This window comes from Macrobrachium rosenbergii, chromosome 13, assembly GCF_040412425.1.
Source record: "Macrobrachium rosenbergii isolate ZJJX-2024 chromosome 13, ASM4041242v1, whole genome shotgun sequence".
Classification (NCBI taxonomy): Eukaryota; Metazoa; Arthropoda; class Malacostraca; order Decapoda; family Palaemonidae; genus Macrobrachium; species Macrobrachium rosenbergii.
Genome location: NC_089753.1, coordinates 53,786,495 through 53,805,245, shown reverse-complemented (window position 1 = coordinate 53,805,245; position 18,751 = coordinate 53,786,495).

Genomic DNA, 18,751 nt, shown 5'->3' with positions numbered 1-18,751 from the left:
CTGCAATGCCCAAACGACTATGGCCACGTTATTGACATCCCATTTACTTTCAACTTCAGGAGTCAGGGAAATTTCTTTTGGAATAAGCGTTTGTTAGTCCAATTTTCTCTCTCGGCTCTGTGAGGCTTCCGGATTTCAGCAGTACTGAGGCATCGCTTATACAAACAATAATCCTCCACTTGATGTCACTCCCCGATGCTACTTTAAAGCTCAAGCTTAAAGCAACACTTTTTTCCGTTCAGTGCCCTTGACAGCAATTCACCACGCGTCCCAGAAAGAGGGAGAGTGAGAGAGAAAGAGAGGCATTTTAGCGGTTTCGATTACCAAAACTCTAGCGTTACAGTACTTCTTTGGCATGTGTATTGTTCCATACCCCTTAAGTAGTGCATGCTTTCAGGATTCCTTGTTTTGAAACGTTCCTATCTTAGGCTTAGAATTCGGTTTCAATGCCACAGGTGACCTTTTCAAGATGAAACGTCAACTTCATCAGAGTCTGTGCTTGTATGTGGACTCACTGACGTACTAATCACAATTAATTACGGCTCACTGGGCAACTTGCTATATAATTCCGAGTTTCAGAAGCGAATTTGCCCTTTCACTTGTCTCTGTCAGGGCAATGAAATTCTCACCAGATGGCTCAAATAAATTTCTCTCCAGTCATACACTTTCTCGTATGGGAGAATGAGGGAACCTGATTGGAAAATGCTTTTAAGATAATATACGATATCTTTTTTACATAAACACCTTTTGCCATCAGAGGGATGACATCAGAATTAGCTACCCCTCCAGTACTCAGAATGTCTCTTGGGATGAAGTTGCCAGCCGCATGGCCTTATTAAACAAAGTTGCGATCATCACATTCGTGAGCCTACTGGGTACATAATTCACTGCTTATGGCAACGGCGATACAAGGGGTTATAACGGAGTGCGCTACGCACACATACACACACACACGCCCATATATATACCGTATATATAGTGTATGTGTATGTACGTGCGTTATTAATGTATATATAAAGCCACAGCCATTGGTAACATTCATCACCTATCTGCCGAATCAAATAAGGAACCTTTTTACAGAACTTAAAATACGTGAAACCTACTCGTACATTAACACGTTAACATCATGCTGATCTCTTATCCCATTGCACTGTCCTAAAACAAAGTGACATTGCTACAACCGCTGTATATATTATCAGCTTGCTCTTCTAAGATTATTATAGGAATCTTGCTCTTTCTTATGATTATTGCCATTAATTCCTCAGATTCTTGCCTCCATCAAGTCAAGGGTTCTTTGGGGTCTCTCCTAGATCGCCTGAGTATTTCATCAATTTATTTTTCTCTCGTTCTGCTTATGTAACCAAAGCATCTTAGCACTGTCTTACCCATATGCTTCCGTATCAACCTTTTCAGCAGCCATGTCTATTTCTTTCTGCTTTCTTTAGTAGTTTCCATCTTTTTCTTCTCTCAGTCCAAACTTTCCTAGCCTATAAGACCACTTGGTTTATCAAAATATTTACATATACCAAATTTTGTGTGTATTTGTGTTTGACTGTGCACGTGACCACCCTTTGCTTGTAACAAGCTCATTTAATTTTTTCTCCACGTTAAAAGCGTATTTGATTCATTTTGTTTCTCTATCATATTACACAGGACTTTTTTGACCGATCATGTACTTTCTTTTTCAATTTATTCATTTTTGTTACCTTTCTTTATACATTATCTTTACCTCACCCAGAGTGTGGAATAGAGAGAATGGAAGAGGGTGCAGGGTGTGGGATGGATGGATGACGGGTTGGGGGCCGGGTTGCGAAGACAGGTTGGGGGAGAGGGGACGGGGATGGGGTTGGGAGAGGGAAAGAAAGAAATAAGCGCCGTAAAAAGGGTTGAAAGCCTGAAGCCAGCATTGAAATATTTTGTGTGCGTGTAATTTTTCGAGAGGGGGCCGGGGGAGCTCACGGTGGGGGTAGTAGCCGTGTGGTGTTGTCGTAGATAATGATTGGCAAATTAGTCCCAAGTCGGACTGGTTGTGGATCATTATATCGGGTAATGAGGACCCAATTATCGGTGCGATCCATTTTCTTTCAATTCTTTTCTTTTTTCTTTTGGAGGAGGGGGAAGGGGGAGCCAACGGCGACTAGTCAAAATCACTGGAAATTGTTGAGAGAAATAATGTTGCAAAAGAGCTCTTCGGCTCCTGCTTAGCGTTTCTTCTTCTCGTGAACTTGGATTTCCTATTTTTGCCCGGGAATCCGATTGCTCATTTGCTTGCTTCTTTATCCCTCCCTTTAGCCTCGTACAGTCATGTCTGTAATTACTCACACACACATATGAGATAAGGATACATACATATATATATATATATATATATATATATATATATATATATATATATATATATATATATATATATATATATAAAATATATACATATATATATATATATATATTATAAAATATATATACAGTATATATATATATTTATATATTCATCAATTTAGTTATTTATTCATAAGTAAGTTATCATTGGAAAAATGTTAAAATAGTAAATGCCACGCATGCTTTGGCATACAATGAAAATTTATATATATAGACACATATATGTGTGTGTGTACTACATATATATATATATATATATATATATATATATATATATATATATATATATATATATATATATATATGTGTGTGTGTGTGTGTGTGTGTGTGTGTGTGTGTGTGTGTGTATTATACAAGGTCAGATAGGGTCATGACCTCCTTCCACATCTGATGTAAGATCAATGTCGTAATTAACTTAAATCTCAAAGAAACCACGGTAGCCTTGGCCGGCCTGCTCACTGGGTAAGTGAATTCTCTCTCTCTCTCTCTCTCTCTCTCTCTCTCTCTCGTTATCCAAGTCACTAACTGAACTAAGTAAGAACAGCAAGTACCTGTCCACAAAAATATAATTTATATTCAGTAGTCTAACATGGCAAATAGGTTGTAATCAAAATAGGAATGAAATGGGAATATCAGCATCCCAGAATTATTACCTCAAAATAACTAAGTAAAAATATAACATAGTGCTATCAACGTCCACCAGTTGAGTCTCTACAACAAAAGAATCAAAATAAGTCAAACACAACCGTAGTCATGATAAGTCGCATCCCCCTCCATTTATATTGACCTCTACTCAGTACACCAGAGGAAACAAAGGGGAAAAACAAAACTTTTAAAAATAGGCACAGAGAAAAATAAATGTGGGATATTTCCCACGTTACCAGCCCCAAAAGAAATATGCGTAATGGCAAAATCAAAATTCAGAAAAATCAATAAAAATCAAAAAGATGTCGTAGATAAAAATCAATGGGGGAAAAAATATTCAAAGCATGATAATCAGTGCAAAGAATCAGCACATGTTAAAATTATTAAGACCTATTCAGGTTTTTTGAAAATAAAGTTTCAGTTCACCTCATAGGCAGTACATGTCTTCTAGAAAGCTGATCTGATTACAAGGGAATCTCATCCTGAAATGTTTAACTGGTACTCAAATTTGATAATTCACACTTTCTATGATGCGCCCATGAAAGCGAATGAACGAACGCTCTACCGGAACTTGACGGCTTTTGGTGACATGGCCAGAGTATCACCAAAGGCACGATGCCCTTTGTCTGCATGGGAAGCCAGACTGACGCCAGGACTTTGCCAGCACTGACTTGCTGAATACGTAGGCACTGTTTCCATTTACCTTTGTCCAGAATATCTCCAAGAAAAACGCTTAGCTAAAAAACGAAATATATAACATAATCATTCCAAATGTTTTTCAGTAGCTCGGCCACCATTTGTGCCACCCTCGGCATGAGAGAAGCAACAAGTTCTACTGCCATGACTCATGCACCAGCTGAAGAGCAACACATGGGGCTGGCTTCTCTTTAGCCAAGTGTTTATTTGCCCAATGTTTCTCTGCGCATTTGACCCCCAACACTACACACAGCATGACAACTCAGACCGCAGTCAACAAGAAAATTGATGAGAGAATGTAGTGCTCTGGAACAAAGAACAACTCATCTTCAGGCAGTGGGGGAAGTGGAGGAATTGTGGTTATGTCCCCCTAGGAGATGGCATAGGGATAATGCCGTGTTCCCCATTTACCTTTGTCCAGAATATCTCCAAGAAAAATGCTTAGCTAAAAAAATGAGATATATAACATAATCATTCCAAATGTTTTCCAGTAGCTCGGCCACCATTTGTGCCACCCTCGGCATGAAAGAAGCAACAAGTTCTACTGCCATGACTCATGCACCAGCTGAAGAGCAACACATGGGGCTGGCTTCTCTTTGGTCAAGTGTTTATTTGCCCAATGTTTCTCTGCGCATTTGACCCCCAACACTACACACAGCATGACAACTTAGACTGCAATCAACAACAAAATTAATGAGAGAACATTGTGCTCTGGAACAAAGAAGAACTCATCTTCGGCACTGGGGGAAGTGGAGGAATTGTGGTTATGTCCCCCTAGGAGATGGGAGATAGCACAGGGACAATGCCGTGTTCCCCATGAAGGTGATGCATGAAGATACGAGTGCTTGAGTTGTACACCATCCTGCTGAGCACTTGGAATTGGAATACTCCAGCGGGAATGATGTAAAGTCACAGTCTGAAGGTGTCTGATTATGAACAAGCAACAGTTCACATCTTAACAAGTCTATGTTCCTAAGAGCAAAAATCCTACCGTCACAAACGTATATGTTGTGAACTAATATAATTAGTTCACAGCAGAGGACTGATACTGATCACCCAAAATATACATAGTCTCTATTTCATCCGATGTCACCTTCAAACCATCAAAACTACTCGAAAAAGGCTGAATAATAAAACTGAAACGATTTCATATCACTATCAGGAACCTCCACAAGTAACCCTCTATCAGACAAGCTTACTTTCAATATCCCATAATAACTATACAAATTCTCCCCAGTGAAAATTATTTGTAAACCATAAAGATATGCTTATTTTTCAAAGTAGATTCCAGAACCCCCAGTGGTAAAATAACCCCAAAAATACACCCCTTAGAAGCAGCTATAACTGCTTGAACTTGAGTTTTAATTTCCATTAATAAAGACTCTGCTTCTTTCTCAACATTAAGTAAGGTAGTTTGACAAGAGGAAAAGACAATCGAAACATCTAAGCCTCCCCAAACACCATCAACAGTCACTAGTAACCCATTCAAAGATGTCCTCAGTTTCTCAAAACCCTCATGCTATATATTATTTCTGTCTTGTAATGCCATCAAAGATTTACCCTGTATAGCTAACTCTGCCTCTACTTGTTCAACCTTCACAAAGTCTGTAACTGGCATACTAGCTAATGTCCCTACAATTACAAAAAATCACCTTTACCAAAAAAAAAATACCAAATATATTATATAACCATAAAACCATTACAACAACTCTAACACCTCAAAAGATCAGAAAACCAAAAACATATCTGCGAAATGCAATCTCATAAAGCCACAGACCATATGCCACCAAAACCACATGTATATATAAGACTATAACATCCCTTATAAAGAAATTAACCACATCACTTTTTGTTTTGGCATAGACAGCCACCCCTAAGGCTATGAGCAAACAAAACTTCAGCATCCAAAAAAACAGAGAAAAGATACCTATAAATAACCAGACCCCGAAACCAAACAAAAAAATATGACTACAACCCTAATCACAGAACCCACAAAACTCTACAGTATCCTGGCACCTCATTTAACATAGCTGACCTCAGCACTACCAAAATTCCAACCATTAATTATGCCAAACCGCTGCACTTGCACAGGAACTTGACGACTTCCGGTGACATGGCCAGAGCATCACCCAAGGCACGATGCTCTTTGTCTCCATGGGAAGCCAGACTGATGCCAGGTCTTCATCAGCACTGACTTGCTGAATACGTAGGCACTGTTTCCATTTACCTTTGCCCAGAATATCTCCAAGAAAAATGCTTAGCTAAAAAAAACAAAATATATAACAATCATTCCAAATGTTTTTCTTATATGCTAATGTATGTATTCATATACTTTTTGGGTATGTATATATATCTTTGTACTAGATATGGATGTAATTGTAGCAACCCAAACGCACTCTTAACTTTTCGAATAGGGATGTTTTCATTAATCAAACAAAATTCAAATGAATAGGCGTACCTGACTATTACAATATTTTCAGAGCAGCGGATAAAATAACAGATTTTTAAGAACAAACAAAATAACATTGTTAATGATAACATGTACCGAGACCTGCTTTCCACTGGTTCATCATGTATTTTATACGGTCTCCCTAAGGCCCACAAAGAAGGAGTTCCCTCATGCCCAATCCTAGCCTCACGGAACACGCCACATTATGAACTAGCCAAATTTCTTGTTCCCTTGTTAGAACCCTTAACAAAAAATAATCTTTTGATAACCAATTCCACCAGGTTTGAAGAAGACATTCTCAGGCAAGACTCAGACTTAATACATGGTAAACTTAGATGCGGAATCCTTGTTTACAAATGTCCTGCTGGGGGAGACTATTGATATAATATTAAACAACTTTTTCCTGATCAAGATTCAGTCTTTAATCATTTTAGTAGAACGTTTTTTAAATGGCATTTAGAGTTGGCCATGCTGGACACGACCTATGCCTTCAATGGCATTTTATATAAACAAACTGAAGGCATGGCCATGGGATCACCACTGGGTCCAGTTTTTGCTAATATCTTTATGTGCTCCCTGGAGGAGTGCATAGTAGAAGAAAGTCCAATTGGGTTCTGCCCTCTATTTTATTGGAGATACATTAACGAAACGTTCGCCCTATTCCGTTATGAACGTCATGCAGAGTCCTTTCTGGAGTTCATCAACCGGCAACATCCAAACATAAAGTTTACTATGGAGGAGGAGGTAAATAACAGACTTCCCTTCCTTGATCTTATTATTTCCAGAGGTGAGTCAGGCTTTTACACAGGTGTGTATAGAAAAAATACATTTACTGGTTTAGGATTTAATTTCTATAGTTTGTGTTTCATTTTAAACTAGACTCTATTTTAACCATCCTCCATATGGCTTATACTCACCTATCAAACTGGATGAGCTTCCACGATGAAATATCCTTTTGATGAAATATTTCAGTAATAACTGTTTCCCTTCACGACTTTGTTTCAGATCCCTAAACAAACTGCTAAAGGAGAAAAAGACTCAACCAACACCTATCTCTCCTATGCTTAAACTGCAGATGTATGCAAGTTTCCTTTTCGTGCCTGATGATACATTCAGGAGAAAATTCACATCCATTATTCAAAAGAGTTTTCCTGCTTTAAATTTGAAAATTATCTCAAAAAATCCCATCGGGGATATTTCTAAAGTAGCATGAATTTAATATTAAACAACATTAAAAGCTTCATGAATGTATATAAATCACAGTGTGATAAAAATTTCATATTAAGAGCTGCGTTTTCTCAATGTACAAATGAGCTGTCATGGTGGAGGCAGGTTAATGCCCAAGCTAAGTACAATTTCCCCGTTCTTGACGGGTAAACAAGTACAGCAGATTCGTCATTAACTTATACCTCTCTTGATGGCTCAGTGGGTAGACCGTCGACTGGAGCTGTTGGAGGGTAATTGTGTTGAGGGTTCGAGACCCGGCAGTACCGATCCATTTATCACTTATAAATTCTCCTTCGGTGATAATTCCTCATCGGGGATATTCCTAAAGTCACATGAATTTGATATTAAACAACATTTGTAAGTTTCATGAATGTATATAAATCACGGTGTGATAAAAATTTATATGTATATATATATATGTATATATATATATATGTATATATATATATATATATATATATATATATATATATATAAATATATTATACATGTGTTTATATATATATATATATATATATATATATATATATATATATATATATATATATATATATAATATATATATACATATATGTACATAATATATATAATATTATATATATATATATATATATATATGTGTGTACACACATATATATAAATAGTTTGCATATGTGTATGTTGGGTGTGTATTATATTACATATAAATCAATATCTATATACGAGGTGTCTGGTAAATAAGATATTTATGCCTATTTCGAGCGCCCCAAGTAAAAGCAATCAAGGCCAGGCTGTTTAATTGCCTCAAACCTCGTCTTGAATCGTAGGGTTTCTCGCAGCCTTTGAGGTATCTGGTGGGTCTTCCAGAACGATTTTTCGGTGGTCTCTGTCTGGACAGTCTTCAGATTAATGGCGGCGGCCGCGACGCCGACGTTCTCGAGAGTGACTGCATCTTTATGGGACTTTGCGAAGTGTCGTCGCGTGTCTGTTCCTTGGGAAAATGAGTCAGGTTGCTCTCCTGTCATGTGAGCAGCATTTTTGCTGTCCAAGGAAGGCTCTATTATCGGGTATCGATCCGCTCCAGGGAGCGAGAGTCCTTGGGTACCGATCATCATCGGTAATCTGCTTAGACCGAAGATGAGAGGAAAAGGACGAAAGTATCCGAACGAAGTCTGGAGGTCTGGAGTCCAGGCATCGGACCGTAGCAATCAAGATCAATTACCTTTTAATCGCTAGAATTAATCGTTGGTCAGAGAAGATGATCAAGAGAAGTCTCAGGGCAGGTACTGGGAGGGAGGGAGGGAGGGAGGCGCAGTTGGAGGAGGACTCCCTCCCATTTCACCAACCGTTTCACCACCCCTGATGATCGATCTCGGATAGACCGACGAAATTCGAGTAGACAGGCACACGTTGGAAAAATAGAGAGAGAGAGAGATTAAAATGAACTGCAGTGAAATACTCTGACATTTTCATGTTTTTAAATAGAAATTTTTCTTGTCACATAATTTTCAAAAACCATTTTTGGAAAAATGTTACAAAAATATTTTTATAAGCATTACAACTGCATCTTTGTCTCATCTGTTTCTTTCCGTTTACCATCTCCAGCCTAATGCAGAAATGAAGAGAGAGCGATGATGCCTGAGGCTTAACCTCAAACCGTCTCCTCAAATATTTTACGTCCTTTATAATATGTGGATGATTAAGGCTCTTCATAGTTTTCCTAATCTCGTTTAAAATGCCCTACGTAGAGCACTGTTGACAGGCGCCCCTCCCACTCCCCCCCCCGGCCCCCCGCATCCCTTAAGGCGGTTAGCCAATTGAACCACACAACGACCGACACTAATCGATTTCTCATTTTTTTTATTAAAATTTTGATCAACATCTGGGTCTAATCTCAATTTTGTTAAATCTCGTAAGTCTCTCGTTCGTACGAAACTGTTTAAACAAATATAAAATGCGACGAGGTTTCTTCGGGGCAATCGAGTTTTCTGTACAGCGTATAATCAAGACCACCGAAAATAGACGTCTTTCGGTGGTCTCGGTATAATGCTGTATGAGCCTCGGCCCATGAAGCTTTAACCACGGCCAGGTGATGGCCTATCCTAAGCGTTGCCAGAAGCACGATTATAGCCAACTTTAACCTTAAATAAAATAGAAACCACTGAGGCCATAGGGATGCAATTTGATATGTTTGATGACTGAAGGGTGGATGATCAACATAACAATTTGCAGCCCTCTAGCCACAGTAGTTTTTAAGATCTGAGGGCGGACAGAAAAAAGTGCGGAAGGACAGACAAAGCCGGCAAGATAGTTTTCTTTTCAGAAAACTAATAAGTGTTTTGAGATTACAGTTCATTCATATTAGGAGCCAGTTGCTAATGACGCGCTCAGAACCCGCCTCATTTTCAAGGTCTTTCGTTCCGCCGCGCCGTCGTGAATCAATGGTTTCACCGGTGGCGACCATTCCTCGTCACGACGACTGACATAAAAAGCACATCTGAAAAAAGCGACCGCCTGCTGCCGAATCCGGTCGTCCGTTTGAAAGATCTCGTCGAAGCCCATTTCAGAATTCTGGAACCGATGTAATTAAATCGTTATAGATAACTTTATTGGTAATCCCCATTTTTCCACGAAGACGTGAATTACGTTCGAGGGTAATTAAGGATTTGAGGAATAATTGATGGGTTTAATAAACGATCATTTGAGAGGTAATGACCATAGTATAGCTCGCATCAATATCCAATTAATTCATACTTCCCACATCATAAGCTGATTAGAGTCTCGTGTGTGTGTTCGCGCGTGCCTTCGCGCACGCACACCTACGCACAGCCTCCTCTTTTACGGCTGGGTGTGTATGTAGTCCAGTTGCTTTCATTTTGCAGGCTAACTGCTTGTCTCATCAAGGCCCAGTTAATGACTAGCATGCCGCCTTCAGGATTATTACGTCGATGAATGGGAGTAGACCTCCCAGGACAACAACAGATGAAAGAAATTTTGACCTACGTCGCCACTTTGCTATTTTACATCAGGTTTTTTATAGGTACATTGATTTTCCTGCTTCCAGTAGATCTCATTCTTAACGTAAATACCATCCCACTAGATTAACAGGCTTTCTTAGTCCTCAGGCGTTATTGTCACAACTTAGAGAATCCAAGATTTATCTTTGTAAGCTACAACTCTTGCCTGTACAAGCTCCTGGTACTTTGTCGAAGGGAGATATATGCAAGCAATGCTCTATTTCATCATCTGGTAAAAAGGGAAGACTATGCTTATGTTGCAATGCCCTTCCGGATACTCCAGGAATTCTTGTTTCAGTGAAGCGTTCTTTAGGTTCCATTTTGGTTTTTAGTTTTCTGAAAAGAAAACTATTGTTCCGGCTTTGTCTGTCCGTCGGCAATTTATTCTTTCCGCACTTTTTTCTGTCTTTAATTTTCTGACCTCCATCAGATCTCCAAAACTACTGAGGCTAGAGGGTTGCAAATTGCTATGTTAATCATCCACCCTCCAATCACCAAACATACCAAATTGCAGCCCTCTAGCCTCATTAGTTTTTATTTTATTTAAGGTGAAAGTTATCCATAATCGTGCGTCTGGCAACGATATAGGCCATGCCACCACCGGGTCATGGTTAAAATTTCATGGGCCGCATCTCATGCAGCATTATATCGAGACCACCGAAAGATAGATCTATTCTCGGTGTCCTTGATTATACGCTGTTCAGAAAACTCGGTTGTGCCGGAGAAGCTAAGGCTCATCTTTTACTTATTTTTTGTACTGAGGCTGAAGCGTTACCTCTTCCCACTTTCAGATGGCTTGCACAGTGTTCTGGTTCTCATCTTGCTATCAGTGGAATGTTCAAACCTGTCTTCTACTTATGGCATTGCATGGTCTAATCAGACCTTTTCGCAGATGTTCCTATACTCATAACCATTTGACAACAATCAGTGAATCAGAACCTTATTTTTCTAAAATGCCAGTGTGCATCTGAACAATTCAATATAACCTTTACGAACGCTAAACTCTACTTTTAATCCATTTCAGTGTTCTCGAATAGCCTGTAACAATATAAAGATTTATCCTGTGGTTCAACAGGTTCAAGTGACTATAAATGGGCTTGGATCATGACTAATTACGTTGTGACTGATTCACGTTATTAATTACTTAAATTTCCTGATGAAGGGGATTTTTCTTTCTGCAGTAATACTACATTGTTCACGTCCAGTTAATGGACAGCTAAAATTTCATTGTTGCAGAAATATAGTACATATATGAGTACCTCAGTTTATTTGTGTTCTGTTTGTAACTAGGGTGTTAGACTATCCTCAACAGAAAAGGACGCACAGAATGGCTGTAAATGTTGAAATTTGTATGCTTAAGGATAAACAGATGAATAAGAAAATTAAATTTAACACCCAGCCAAAGTCAGTCACTTTGTGGCCTGCGCAAGGGAGGTGAATTCTAAATAAAAATCAGTTTTTAGTAATCAGTATTCAAAGTTTGTTCTCAGTTTATTAAGAAAGCTGTTGTATGAATGAGTGGTCTGGTCATGTGAACTGGTCATGTGAACTGAATATCGAATTTTTCCTAGAGAATCAACAGTGACCTCAGAGATCTATTGGAGAGCTTCCTTTAGCTCATGTATGATCTACGACAATTTAGTTCGATTCAATACCTGATCTCCTCCAATCTTTTTATCCTACAGGTGCGTGTGTGTGACCACGATGTCAGTACAGTTCAGTGGCAAGAAGAACCAAAATAAAAAGTGGATGCAGCTTCCCTTTACATCTACAACTCGATGAAGCACGAAACTTTTTTTTTCTTTACGAAAAAACTTGACTCACAAAGAAACGCCAAATTCATCAATGAAGCCCTGTCCGGTTCAATGCCAGGACATCAGAAGTTTCGGTTCGTCCCCCAGTTGCGATCTCCTGCAGGGAAGGTGTGGCGTCCCAGCCCCTTAGCGAATTATCTGTTTTGTGAGTGTCTTGAATACTTTTTTTTTTACATTCTGTATGCATTTAAATGTAGCACAGTACTAAGGAACTGTTGTTGTATAGTGGTGTGTATCTTCTTCATGCCTCATCCTTCAGTCCCAGCATTCCTCCACATAACCGCTCAACAATGCTTGCAAAAGGTTTCAAAATCAAACTTGTCTAAACGTTCTTCCTCTTAAACTCCTTCACCCTTTTCATACTCCCTGCAGGTTACGTGTGAGGATAACTCGCATTTCATGCGTCCCACTAGGTACTCTCTGGGACAAATATGATAATTTTTTTGAGTTGGGGAGGTCGTTAGTTATTATTTAGAGAGATATTATTCTTAACCTGAATTGTGTATAAAATTTTTATGATAACTACTAGCATTGATTCATTTTTCTTTGATATACTGTTTTAGTTGTGCCCAATGCCAGGCTAAATTAACATAAAGATGGTACAGTTGGTTTCATGAATTTTGGTATGCATCATGATAGGTTGAGGAGGTATCTGGCAACTCCACAATGTAGTTACTTATTCAGCATTACTTTGTTATGTGTATACATATTCATCGACTTTGTTTCAAGGTCAGCCAAGCCAGCAGCTTCTCATTTGTTAATCACACAGATATTACCATTGCATTGTAGAGTTAGCCGATGTCTCCTGTCTTGCCGTAGTGTGTACTGAAAATCATGAAGCCATTATATACATACATACATTATATATTATATATATATATATATATATATATATATATATATATATATATATATATATATACACATATATATATATATATATATATACATATGTGTGTGTGTATTTTTGGATTTAGAACTGTTGATGCTTTCTGTATAGAGAATGTTGCCTCTACTCCACTCTTAAATTATGATTGCGAAGTAGCCATGCATTGCTATTTTCTGGAGTCATCCTGTCAAGGAAACAGGCTTTATATTGAATACACAGCACTGTATATGTATATATATATATATATATATATATATATATATATATATATATATATATATATATATATATATATTATATATATATATATATATATATATATATATATATATATATATATATATATATATATATATATATATATATATATATATATATATATATATATATATATAGAATCTACTGGTCACTTTTACCAGATACATATGTAATTGTAATAGCCACAATGCCTTCTTAACTTCGCACTTTTTTTAATATGCTTGTGAAATAAGCGCGAAGAAGTTAAGAGGGCATTGTGTATATTACATATATATATATATATATATATATATATATATATATATATATATATATATATATATATATATATATATATATATATATATATATATATAGTATGTAAAATATTGGCTTCATGGTTTGCTGGTTAAGACACTTGCCTCGTCAGAATCAAATTTCAGGCAACAGCAGAGTGATAAGAGTTTTCTCTATCAAAACCCATCGGACCTCCAGTAGTTTCTTAACTTCAGAACCGTTGTTTTGTAGCAGTGGGTATCTTCCTCAAACCCCAATCCCATAGTCCCGGCACTATTTAATGGTCCTTCCCCTTAAACTCTTTCATCCTCTTGATATTCTCTGCAGATTACATTTGAAGATAAATCTCATCTCTTAAGTGTGTCTCACTACATACAGTCCTTGAAGAAATATGCTGAACTTTTCGTGGCTGAGTTGTAAATCAGATCGATATTTGTTATGAGAAACGGAAAGGTGACACCTTTCAGTGGGGAATATGATACAAGTGATATATATATATATATATATATATATATATATATATATATATATATATATATATATATATATATATATATATATATATATATAAATATATATATATATATATATATATATATATATATATATATATATATATATATATTTTATATATATATATATATATATATATATATATTTATATATATACACATATATATACATACAGACATACATAAATATATAGTATATTAATATATATATGTACATATATACATTCATACATATATACAGTATATATATATATATATATATATACATATATATATATTTATTATATACTGTATATATGTATGTATGTGTATATATATATATATATATATATATATATATATATATATATATATAAATATATATAATATATATGAATGTATGTATGTATGTATGTATATATATGTGTATATATATATAAATATATATATATATATATATATATATATATATATATATATATATATATACTGTATATATATATATATATATATATATATATATATATATATATATATATATACATATATACATATATATATATCACTTGTATCTTATTCCCCACTGAAAGGTGTCAGCTTTCCGTTCCTCAGCAAGAACTTTCTCGTGAGGTTGCTGGCTCCTTCCCTTGCAGTTACATAACAAATATCGATCTGATTTACAACTCAGCCAAGAAAATATATAAATATATATATATATATATATATATATATATATATATATATATATATATATATATATATATATATATATATATAATTTATATATATTATATATATATACATATATATAATTGTGGACGAACAAGTTATCTATTAAAGGAGAGACCTAAATTTCATATCAGAAACATATAAAGATTTTTCAAATATTTCAGATAAGTGAAATCGGGAAAGGAAAATTGTTAAAACTCAGTTTAATATCATTGCAAATGATTATTTAAAACTAACACATTTGAAAGTTTCAGGAATCAATAATTTTGCAACAATTAAAAATTTTGTTTTACTTTTAATTTGGTTTGCGTACACCGACATTGAAATGGTCTACCGTCTTTTGGTCGTTAACGATGACTGTAATGAAAATGGATTGCGCAAGTAATCCCCAGAGGCCCTCTGGAGGGAGGGTTTCATACCTGACAACAGTTGCAAGCCCCCCTCTTCCCCCTGGATTTGCTTTTGCTCTTTCTTCTTCTTTGTTGGACTGTTCCCTCCAATCAGTCCCTCCAGCTCTTGAGCTGTGCAGCGGTTTCATTGCATGGATTCCTTTATCCTAAAGTACGCTCCCAAGTGGTGACATTCAACCACCATTTCTAACCACCTGTACCATGCATCAGTGGTGTTGATTTTCATGGATGACGCTGTTGATTGCAAGGTTTTCTCCAATGCGCTTATGAATCGACTCAACTGCGTTTGGAAAGCAGTTTGGTAAAGCAATAATCGTGGTATGAAATTATTCCAGAGGTAAATATGCAAAAGCGGAGAGTTTCTAGGGCTACAGAGAACAAACTCATAGGTAGTTGGCATCGACTAAAACCACGTAAAGTTACTTCGGTATGCATATTTTGGCCTTATCCTCAAAAGGCAGATACCAACTGTAGTGGGTGAAGAAGTGTATGGGAAAATCAATTTTATTCTTTTCTAAGATGCTGGGTACAAAAAGTAATTGAAAAACACTGTGCATATATATATATTATACGTTACTCATTTACTGAAGCTAATAGCAGGTCGGTAATTAATAACTTTCTTAGCTCTTCAAGCAGGCAGAGGGACTTTTTATATCATTATGCAGTTGGAAGATGAAAGGTCCAATCATTTTGAAAAGCACATTTTCACTGCAAAGTAGTTTATTAGGTTGGACATTTCAAAACAGACTCGGTTTCATTATCAACGGAAAATAAAAGCCAATAACAAAACAGCGAGCATTTATGCAAATCCTTAGAGAAGAAACTCAAGTGTTAACTAAACAAAGCACAAGTATGAGGATTGGCTAACGCTTGGCTTTCTGCTTTTTATATTCATTCTTCACTTAAAATAAAACTTAATCCGGCGTACTAAACTACTCGTAAATATATATAATATATATACATTATATATATTATATATATGTATATTATATATATGTACTGTATATATATTATAAGTATATTATATATATATAAAATGTATATATATAAACATTATTTCTTCTCCACTAACAGAGGGTGGCTGCAGAGGAAAAGTAGAGCTATATGATAATCGGTGCAACATACATCTATTAACTAATGAACTGTGGATGAAACCCCGTGCAATAAAACATCCACAGCATGAACTGCTTCATACAACTACAGTATATACAGGCTCACAAGCAACGCAGTCAACCCTTATGCACACACACTGCACTGTTCAACCCTATCTTGGTCTCCGTAGACATTTCAAGTCTTTTCCCCAGTCCTTTACGCACAACTTGTTACCTTCCTTTCCTCGCCTGTTCTGTGATTCATCTCTTCTTTATTCCACCATCAGCCATTACACTTGCTCCCAGTAATCATTATGATAAATTCATTGCTTCATCGTCCCAGTTTTTATTGACTTACAATTGTTCACATCCTTCTCAATTCTCTCTTCTTGCAGACACTTTCAAACTTTTTTTATTAGGTTTTGCAGTTTCTCTTCAGTATCCCCAGTCAATAGCATATCATCTGCAAACATCAACCATTCCACATACCATTCGTAACTCGTTTCCTTAACAGCTTTGCACACATGTCTGCTGTCCTCTGACTTCTTGCATAATCTTTTGGGATGTAGCAGACCCACTTTCACCCCAAACCAACCACTCTCCCACCTACATGTTCTAACATACTGTACGTTCCACTTTCATTATAAAACCATTTTAACACTGCAACTCATCTTCTGTACCACATATTCTCAACACCCTCAACATTACCTTGCTATTGAATACGTCATGAGCTTTTTCTACGTCTATTTTTGCTTTATGTAGCTTTACCTCTTTACTTCTAAACTTTTAACACACTTATTTCATGAATACTTGATCCATACACACTTTTCTTTATATGAACCTGCCGTGTTTTTCCTCTGTCATTTCTTCTGATGTCCGTCTTACTCTCTCTGTCAAAATCCTACCATAAACCTTCTCTTACTTATATACAACAGACCCTTTCCTTCATAGATATATCTTACAAAATCTGGTCAGTTACCCATTCACACTATCCCTATGTATGAGGAAAAGTTGGTCGCTTGTTACGTAGAATCCGATCATTGAAATATATTGGATCGTGAAAAACAAAAACATTTCATGCTACAGTAATATTTCAGAACAAAAACTAAATACGTTACTGTAGCATGAATCCCTCGGCTCACCGTGACTCCCGTGAGTCGTGAAACCGTCAGTCTGGGTTCAGTGAAACTGTGAACGAGGACGTCGCAATAGAGTGAAAAAGAAAAATTAAGCAGGGCATAGTCTAATGATAAAAATTTATGCATTTGGGATATGAATTCAAAGTTACTTCTTTTCGCTTTTGTAGTTTTGTGTATAAAGCAAATGTTAGTCAGGGTCATGATTTCGATACTTGCAATAAATTATTACAAGCCATAGCTTTGGCTTTAGCCAAAGCTACATAGGTGTATCCTCCCGAGGGGTTTCTTTAGTTTGAAGAAAAAAAAGATAAGTAAATAGATAATAAGGGAGATGGAGAGTAATCTTCGCTATTAGAAATACAATTAATCTACCTTTTTATTATTTTACTTTTACTTTAGGAATGGAAGACTATAATCAGGTCGGACATTATCAGCCACACCTATTGTGTGCAGATTCTGGAGAATGACGACAACGTATAATAATAATAATAATAATATGGCTCTGGAGCTTAGGCCTATGCTGTTGGCTTTATAACACACTAGGCTATATTTCAGACTGCAAAAACATATAGTTCCGTCAAATCTTTGTAATTTATAAAGGGTGTCTATAAGACTATGGAGCAGGATTTGTGAAATTCATCAACAGTCTTGGTGTGATATACTTCCGTCATTATTTGCTACGTTGGCCTATAGGCTTTATAAGAATGATACAATCGAGAAGAGTGAAGTGCACTTGGCGTATGGGTAAGGCGAGGGGAGGCAAACTGGGCCATTTAAGCAGTTGACGTCTGGTTAGACCACGCCCACAACTACATCTCCGATACGTTCGTTACGTTAAATACCTTACTATGGTGGCCAAAAAGTCAAATTCATTAAGTATTTACGCCTTTTCATTTTTACCATAATTAAAAATTACTGTGTTAATGTTTTTATATTGATCTAGCTGCTATTTTGAAAAAAAATATAGCATTGACACTTTAAAACCATGCTTAATGAACTGTATATTTTTTGAGCGAGCCACTGAGATCGGGTCACACGAATTTTGCTGTGTGCTGTACATACACGCTTATATAATAACATGTTGTATATCAATCCTCAGATATTCAAACCAACACATGTTCCGACCCATAAATCTACAAGTCATCTTATTATTATTATTATTATTATTATTATTATTATTATTATGGAACAAGCCCACAGAGGCCATTGACTTGAAATTCAAGCTTACAAAGAATATGGTGTTCATTAGGAAAAATTAAGAG